The sequence below is a fragment of the Rattus norvegicus genome, chromosome 11, assembly GCF_021556685.1.
Source record: "Rattus norvegicus strain SHRSP/BbbUtx chromosome 11, alternate assembly SHRSP_T2T, whole genome shotgun sequence".
Classification (NCBI taxonomy): domain Eukaryota; kingdom Metazoa; phylum Chordata; class Mammalia; order Rodentia; family Muridae; genus Rattus; species Rattus norvegicus.
The window spans coordinates 50526138-50534413 of NC_141544.1; positions in this window are offsets into that span (position 1 = coordinate 50526138).

Here is an 8276-nt window from a genome sequence, read left to right on the forward strand (position 1 = left end):
TGTGTACATAGGCACTGGTCTGTAGGAATACAGAGCAGTCTCAGTGTGAGCAGAGCTGTGGGAAGTTCTGCATGCCCAGCTGAAAATGAGTAGAAAAACATCCAGGGTAGGACCAGGTCATCTAAGCAACCTGCAGGAGAGCTGCAGAGTCCCTCCATGGCTGGGAGATGATAGATAAGCCTAACCCTCAGACTGACTCTCCCAGAACCCAGCTCAAAATCTACACAGTACTTACACACACACACACACACACACACACACACACACACACACACACACACACACACACACACACCCTACAACCCTTGAGTATGAGGATGAAGCATCTTCCAACACCCCTGTCCTGGAGAATGGTGTAAAGACAGACAAACCCTACCCCAGACAACCTAGACACTTCCATAGGGAAATAATGCACTCCACCCCATTTCCACTCCAATAAAATCATCTAGTATTCAACACTGTTCCCAGGTTCTTTGCCCATGCACTCATGACTAACATACCTGTACCCACTCATATATCACTAAACTTCTCATTCTCCAGTACAACTGGCTACCTGAGGGAGAAGTAGACCTGGGATGGCAGAAAATATCATTTAAGACACTCCAAGTCCATTTTCATGACCATGGTCACTCACATTTGGCTCAAGATAAATACTCTCCTGTTTCCTTTGGAGTAAGAGGTGGGTTTTGCATCAGCTTTTGCAATGAACCCAGATGGATGACTGTGAATGTATGCTCTTACACAGTAGGAGATCAGGATATATTCCACAGAAGGACTGAAATGCTATTTAGAAATCAGGTATGCATCCTGAATATGGACATCAACAATATCTCAAAGCTTTCAAGATCAGGTTTCTGTTGCCCAGGCAAGTGGGCCATCTTGACAAGGCTAGTGCTCATGGAAGAGCTGCACTCCACATTCTGCTTCTTTCCCAACAAGCACAGACAGTTTGTGATGTGTCTTGCTGGGTCATGGACTTCCAAGTCTCTACAGCATTAAAGAAGCCTTGAGAGTTCTTATCTGGGCTGTGGGAATGCGGTCTGTTCCTCCTACTGGGCTGCAGGGTTCCCATAGCTGTTAGTCACAGAGAAGAGAGAGAAAGCTGAGAGTTCCAAGGGGCCTTGCTACAATACTGTGTACCCACCAGGAAATTCTAATATTGTTAGCACTGATTTCTTAAACTAAGAACAGTGGATAAAAGCTGTCTAGCTGCTGGTAACTGCCCTGTGGCAGTTGGCCAGGTGACTGGGTTGCTCAGAATGAACCTCCTGGATGATCCTCTCTATAGACCCATATAAAATGGCTCCTGATGTAAAACTCTCCCTTGTTCCCTGCTCAAAGGCTTTATATACGGCAGGAAAACCCCTAATTACTAGTTCAGAGTCTTGCATCTTTGCCGGGTGACTTGGAAATTTCTGGTTTCTTTGGCGACCCAGCTGCATCATGGGTTGTTTTTCCAGAAGCTGTCTTATGAGAGGATATTCTGCTGAAGCAGACGCTTGAGAGGATGTTTTGCTGAGGCAGGTACTTGAGAGGTCCTGGGGTGTTTGGAAAGAGTATAAGTAGAACCCAACAGACAGTGAACGATGCTCTTGCACTGGTTTGCCTTGCAACGCTTCCCTGGTCTCTGCTGATCTTCACTTGTCCTGCCTCATAGAGAGAAATACACTGAAGAACTTCTCGTGGTATTCTGGCTGCTTTTTGCTCTTTCTGTGGACTTGTGCTAATCCAGCAGAGCCTTTCAGTTTCTACTGGATCTAGCCGCTGCTGTTAATTCACGTTTGGTGTTTGCAGAGTGGACTGGACTACTGATATCCTGACAATGAAGATGGGAATCACCCCCCAAAGAATTCCTTCTAAACAGGTTCACATCCCACCTTGTCCTATTAATCACCTTTCTCCCCTATCTTTGGTTGGTGGGCTAAAAGGAAGGTTGAAGTACTTAAGAACCCTTATATTAAAGTAGGTTTTGAACAATCTAAGCCTACAGCAGGGCGGGGTGGACTTGGTGCTCTCTCCCAGCTCCAGTCTCTGTGTTCCTTTGGATCTGAATCTTTCCTGAATGAAAGGCTTATAATTCAAAATCTATACATAGGTAATCTTCATATAACATACTATATATTTGATTCAGATCTTCTTTAGAATAATATATATATATATATATATATATATATATATATATATATATATATATATATCTGAGAGATTCAACTGTTGTTCAAGAAAATAGATTTTTTAAAATAGCGACCACATGGCTCTCCTCCATCTTGGCTGATGACCTCGTCAAGATGGAAGCAACCATGTGATTGGCAGCCATTTTACTAAAGTTAAAGAACACATGCCATGTGACTTTACTGTCTTAAGATGACCACATGGTATAAAGCAACATTTATAAATATTTATACAACTTTTTGATCCTGCTAACCCCTCTGCTTATCATTATATCTCCTTTTAAACTAAGGAAACAACTGGCCTCTAAAATATTTTGGATTGCTATGGAATTTTTGTCTGGTGATACATTTTTAAGGGTATAAAGGTCTATTCAGATGAATGAAAACTGACTTACAGCTACATATGTCTTTGTTTCAAATGTCTTTGCTACATATGTCTTTACTGTTCAACACCAGGCTTCTAGAAAATTAAAGTAAGTGACAAATGGGTTTAATAAATAAGATATATTTGATAAATAAGTTTATAAATTCCTAAAGTCTACTGAGGTTTACAGTAATATTCATCTAGCTTCTTGGTCTTTGCTCACATTGTTAAGCTTTAGCTATTTAGATAAACTGAGCTGTACAAAAAGACTGTAGTATTCTATGATGGTACATTATAAAAGTGTAGATTTATGTCTATATGCAGGTGAGGGCTGACCCAAGTTAAACTGAGGCCTGTAAATGGACAATGAGAACGTGGTCTGGGCAGAGTTTTGGTAAGTGGAGAGAGAAGAAAAAGAAGAACCAAGATGAAGGCAGAGAAGGATGACCTAGATCTGTGTGGCCTTAAATGACCACAGGTAGATATGAATATTTCTTAAGGGATGGATTTCTATAGGTCCGTTTATCTTATCTAGGTGGGCAGTTTGTATCTTTGTCAATTGGTTGTGAGTTTATTGTGTGGACATGTTTGAGAATTTAACATAGTGTGAGGTTCAAATTGAACCCCTATAGGGACCTCCTGAAATGAGACTCAGGAGGTAGTGATGGATGCAAAAGCAAGAGGAATTTAATCATTCTATCATGTCAGGGTACTCCCACTTCAAGGGATTAAAAATAATTAAAAATATCTATATTTTAACATAATATACAATATATTAATATAATAATATAATTAATATAATCTAAGTTACACATACAACGTATTCTAAGAAGAGCTGAAATACATATACAGTATGTTATATCAGGATTAACTATGTTTAGATTTTAATTATATTACAATAATGTAATTATAATATAATACAATTATAATATTATATAATTATACATAATTATATATAATAAATTACTGTATTGTATATTTTATTACATAATATTGTATTATTGTATAATATTAATATTATATAGTATTTTATTTATAATTATAATATTATAATTGAGCTTTAAAATTCTAACTTAGAAAAGCTATTAACCTATAAACTGTAACACATTTAGTGACAAGCTTTATTTAGCCTCATGTATTTGTTTTCAAGGTTAAGACTAAAATCATGAAAATTTAATAGATAATGGTCCTCAAACTCTTCAGAGATCTGCTGAATGTGGGACTTAAATTGTTTATGAGAGAACTTTCCAATATAGAAGGAAATGTTCTTAGCAGGAACACTGTGGTCTCCAAAGTATATACATGGGTCACACGACAACCTCACCTCAATTATGGTAAAACTAACCACTAGGAAACACTGTCCAATGCCACATCTGTTGCCAGTGTTGAGGCCTACTTACCTAGCATAACTGTAGCCATTTTGTTTATACCTGCAGCCAGCCATCTTATGCTTTACATGGAACCTTTCTTATGTGCTGTTACTAGGAAACGTTGTCATGCTCATGTTGGTTGCATATTCTGTGATGTTCTATGCTTTGGTGTTCTTGAAAATCAGTTGCCACAGAGGTCAGTTAGAACTGCTTTGTATAATTAGCCACAATAATCTTAGACCTGAGCCAACCTCCTAGCAACACTTCCTGCACCCATGTATGAGCTTTTATGGCTTTTGTCTTTATAAACTGCCCCTGGGATGAACTCCAAAATGAGAGAGATACCTGCAGCAATGTAAGAAGCCATTTGTAATAAAACTTCTGTTTTTAATAGGGGTCAAATGAAGTTTTAAGTTTCTGAGACCTCCCTGGGAATTGGCATCCTACTTTGGCAGAAAGCAACATGTATGTGGCTAACTGACATCCTGTTCAGCAAGTTAAGATATGAATGATAAGCAAGTCAAGTTGCCGTATCCCAGGTGGATAACCCAGCCAATGGGAACAGGATAAATGTACAGCAAAGACATGTTTCCATGGAAGTCTCCTATCCTAAATCCTTATTGGTGGAATAACTTGGTGCAGATGTTTGTGGATTTCAAGCTTCCAAGCTCTGTGGGATTCTGGTTCAGAGTCCCAGTCTTCCCTACTGAGTCTGGTCTGCATCCCTGATTGTCCCTGACTATCCCTGTCTGACTGAGATCACTGTTCATGTGGTTTGTGGGGCAACTCCTGGACCCAAACAACTGGGGTTCTGCCCAATCTCTGGACACTTGCCCCAGGCACCTTCTCCACAGGAAATCTCTCAGACTTGGGTCTGGCAGCCAAAGGCCCATGCTGCTCTGTGTAACAGCTGAAGCTTAAAACACCATGTGTGGCAGAAGAAGACCTATTGTAATGTCGCGCGCCCAAAGTCTCGCCAGCAGGAACGACACGCGAACACCAAGATCCTTCTGCAGCAAAGCGTTTATTACATCTTGAAGAGGAGAGACGCAGGGCCCCAGCATGGCATGGCTTATATACACCCTAGCGTGGCGCATCCACACCTGATTGGTCACTTACCCATGATCTCATAGGCAAGCCCCGGAGTGGGCAAAGACCTGGCATGAAGACACTCTTGCACATGCGCACACAGTTAACTTCCTGAAAGGAAGTCGGGCTGGCGCGGCGGAAGCCAGCGCCATCTTGTAATGGCAAATGCTATCCCAGCTTTCCACGTGGGGTGCAGTGGAAGCCAGTGCCATCTTGTGGTGGCGAATGTTATTGCGGCTTTCCACACCAACTCCACTTTGTGTGAGACCAGGGACAAAACTCCAATTCCAGATAGAAAATCACACAGTCCTCCTGAGCAAACATCTTATGGCAGCCTACACCACTTAGCAACAGCCAGCCAGGCTAGAATAGCGGGGTGAAGGTACATGTAGATAACTTAACACATCCTGCAGAGAATAGATTACTTAGCCATCCAGGTAGTCTTTTTCCCTGTGTGTAGGTCCTGAAGAGTATGCCACTTGTAGTGCCATTTTAAAAATATTAACTTGTTGACCCGTATGGAAATTCCCCAAGCTTGCTTTAAGTACAGTAAATGCCCTGCACTTCTAGATTTGAGGCTTTCACTCTGACCCACTGCACAGGACCGTCAGAGACCTTGCTTGAGAGCTTGTAATTGAAAGATACCACGCAGAGAGACCCTTACTCAAGTCTTGGGAAATCGCTAGAGGTTTTGGCGCAGTTACACACAATTGGCTCATTCAAACATAGCAGTGAGAACAAAGCAGAAGAGTACGTGCTAGAAGTCAGGGGCTTATCAGGGTCTGGAGGACATCTGGTTAAAGTATGGCCCTGAGTAAACTGGGGGGATGTCTTCTTGCCGGATGGCCCATGAATCAGTTCCGATAGCCTGGGCTGGATCCTCATTCCTTTTCTATATCTTTATGGCCTGCTATTCCTGGTGGCAGGGCTTAGTCCTGAGTCTGTGGCTTTTGGGGCTTACTCTTTTAGTTTTATATTTTTAAACCTTAAATTCTTATAATTTTCCTTTCATTCCCTTCTTCTTCTACTAAATAATTCTAATCTTAGAATTTTGATATCAGGTCTCGTATTTGGTCTCACCACTTGTCTTAACAGACTGGTACTGTTGTCTCAGAACCATCAACCACACAGCATCCACTCGATATTTAACAAAAGCAATTAACCTGTTTGTCACGCAGAGGCCAAAAACTAAAACCAAGAAAATTATTAGTAATGGCCCAGCTATAGCAGAGAGTAGGTTAGTCATCTAGGAAAACTGAGTGAACTAAGACTCAAACCAACCTTGTTAAGCGTCTCTATCTTTTTGTAGGAGTCAAGCCTATTAACTAGTTTTTTTTTTAACACACATGGACCTATAATCAGAAGCAGAAGCAAAACTAAGAAGGGTCCCATAAGTGAAGATATCAGAGTAGTCATCCAAGGAGATCTACTAAACTAGCTCTCGAACCATCTCTGATGTGTTTTTCTGTCTGTCTTTTGTTTTATTTATGGAGTCTCTTTTTTTTTTTTATTAACTTGAGTATTTCTTATATACATTTCGAGTATTATTCCCTTTCCCAGTTTCCGGGCAAACATCCCTCTCCCCCCTCCCCTTCTTTATGGGTGTTCCCCTCCCCACCCTCCACCATTACCACCCTCCCCCCAACAATCTAGTTCACTGGGGGTTCAGTCTTACCAGGACCCAGGGCTTCCCCTTCAACTGGAGCTCTTACTAGGATATTCATTGCCACCTATGAGGTCAGAGTCCAGGGTCAGTCCATATATAGTCATTAGGTAGTGGCTTAGTCCCTGGAAGCTCTGGTTGCTTGGCATTGTTGTACATATGGGGTCTCAAGCCCCTTCATGCTCTTCCAGTTCTTTCTCTGATTCCTTCAACGGGGGTCCTATTCTCAATTCAGTGGTTTGCTGCTGGCATACGCCTCTGTGTTTGCTGTATTCTGGCTGTGTCTCTCAGGAGAGATCTACATCCAGCTCCTGTCAGCCTGCACTTCTTTGCTTCATCCATCTTGTCTAATTGGATGGCTGTATATGCATGGGCCACAGGTGGGGCAGGCTCTGAATGGGTGTGCCTTCTGTGTCTGTTTTATTCTTTGCCGCTCTATTCCCTGCCAAGGGTATTCTTGTTGCCCTTTTAAAGAAGGAGTGAAGCACTCACATTTTGATCATCCGTCTTGAGTTTCATTTGTTCTAGGCATCTAGGGTAATTCAAGCATTTGGGCTAATAGCCACTTATCAATGAGTGCATACCATGTGTGTTTTTTTGTGATTGGGTTACCTCACTCAGGATGATATTTTCCAGTTCCGAACATTTGCCTACAAATTTCATAAAGTCATTGTTTTTGATAGCTGAGTAATATTCCATTGTGTAGATGTACCACATTTTCTGTATCCATTCCTCTGTTGAAGGGCATCTGGGTTCTTTCCAGCTTCTGGCTATTATAAATAAGGCTGCGATGAACATAGTGGAGCATGTGTCTTTTTATTATGTAGGGGCATCTTTTGGGTATATGCCCAAGAGAGGTATAGCTGGATCCTCAGGCAGTTCCATGTCCAATTTTCTGAGGAACCTCCAGACTGATTTCCAGAATGGTTGTACCAGTCTGCAATCCCACCAACAATGGAGGAGTGTTCCTCTTTCTCCGCATCCTCGCCAGCATCTGCTGTCACCTGAGTTTTTGATCTTAGCCACTCTCACTGGTGTGAGGTGAAATCTCAGGGTTGTTTTGATTTGCATTTCCCTTATGATTAAAGATGTTGAACATTTCTTTAGGTGTTTCTCAGCCATTCGGCATTCCTCAGCTGTGAATTCTTTGTTTAGCTCTGAACCCCATTTTTCAATAGGGTTATTTGTCTCCCTGTGGTCTAATTTCTTGAGTTCTTTGTATATTTTGGATATAAGGCCTCTATCTGTTGTAGGATTGGTAAAGATCTTTTCCCAATCTGTTGGTTGCCGATTTGTCCTAACCACAGTGTCCTTTGCATTACAGAAGCTTTGCAGTTTTATGAGATCCCATTTGTCGATTCTTGATCTTAGAGCATAAGCCATTGGTGTTTTGTTCAGGAAATTTTTTGCAGTGCCCATGTGTTCCAGATGCTTCCCTAGTTTTTCTTCTATTAGTTTGAGTGTATCTGGTTTGATGTGGAGGTCCTTGATCCACTTGGACTTAAGCTTTGTACAGAGTGATAAGCATGGATCGATCTGCATTCTTCTACATGTTGCCCTCCAGTTGAACCAGCACCATTTGCTGAAAATGCTATCTTTTTTCCATTTGATGGTTTTGG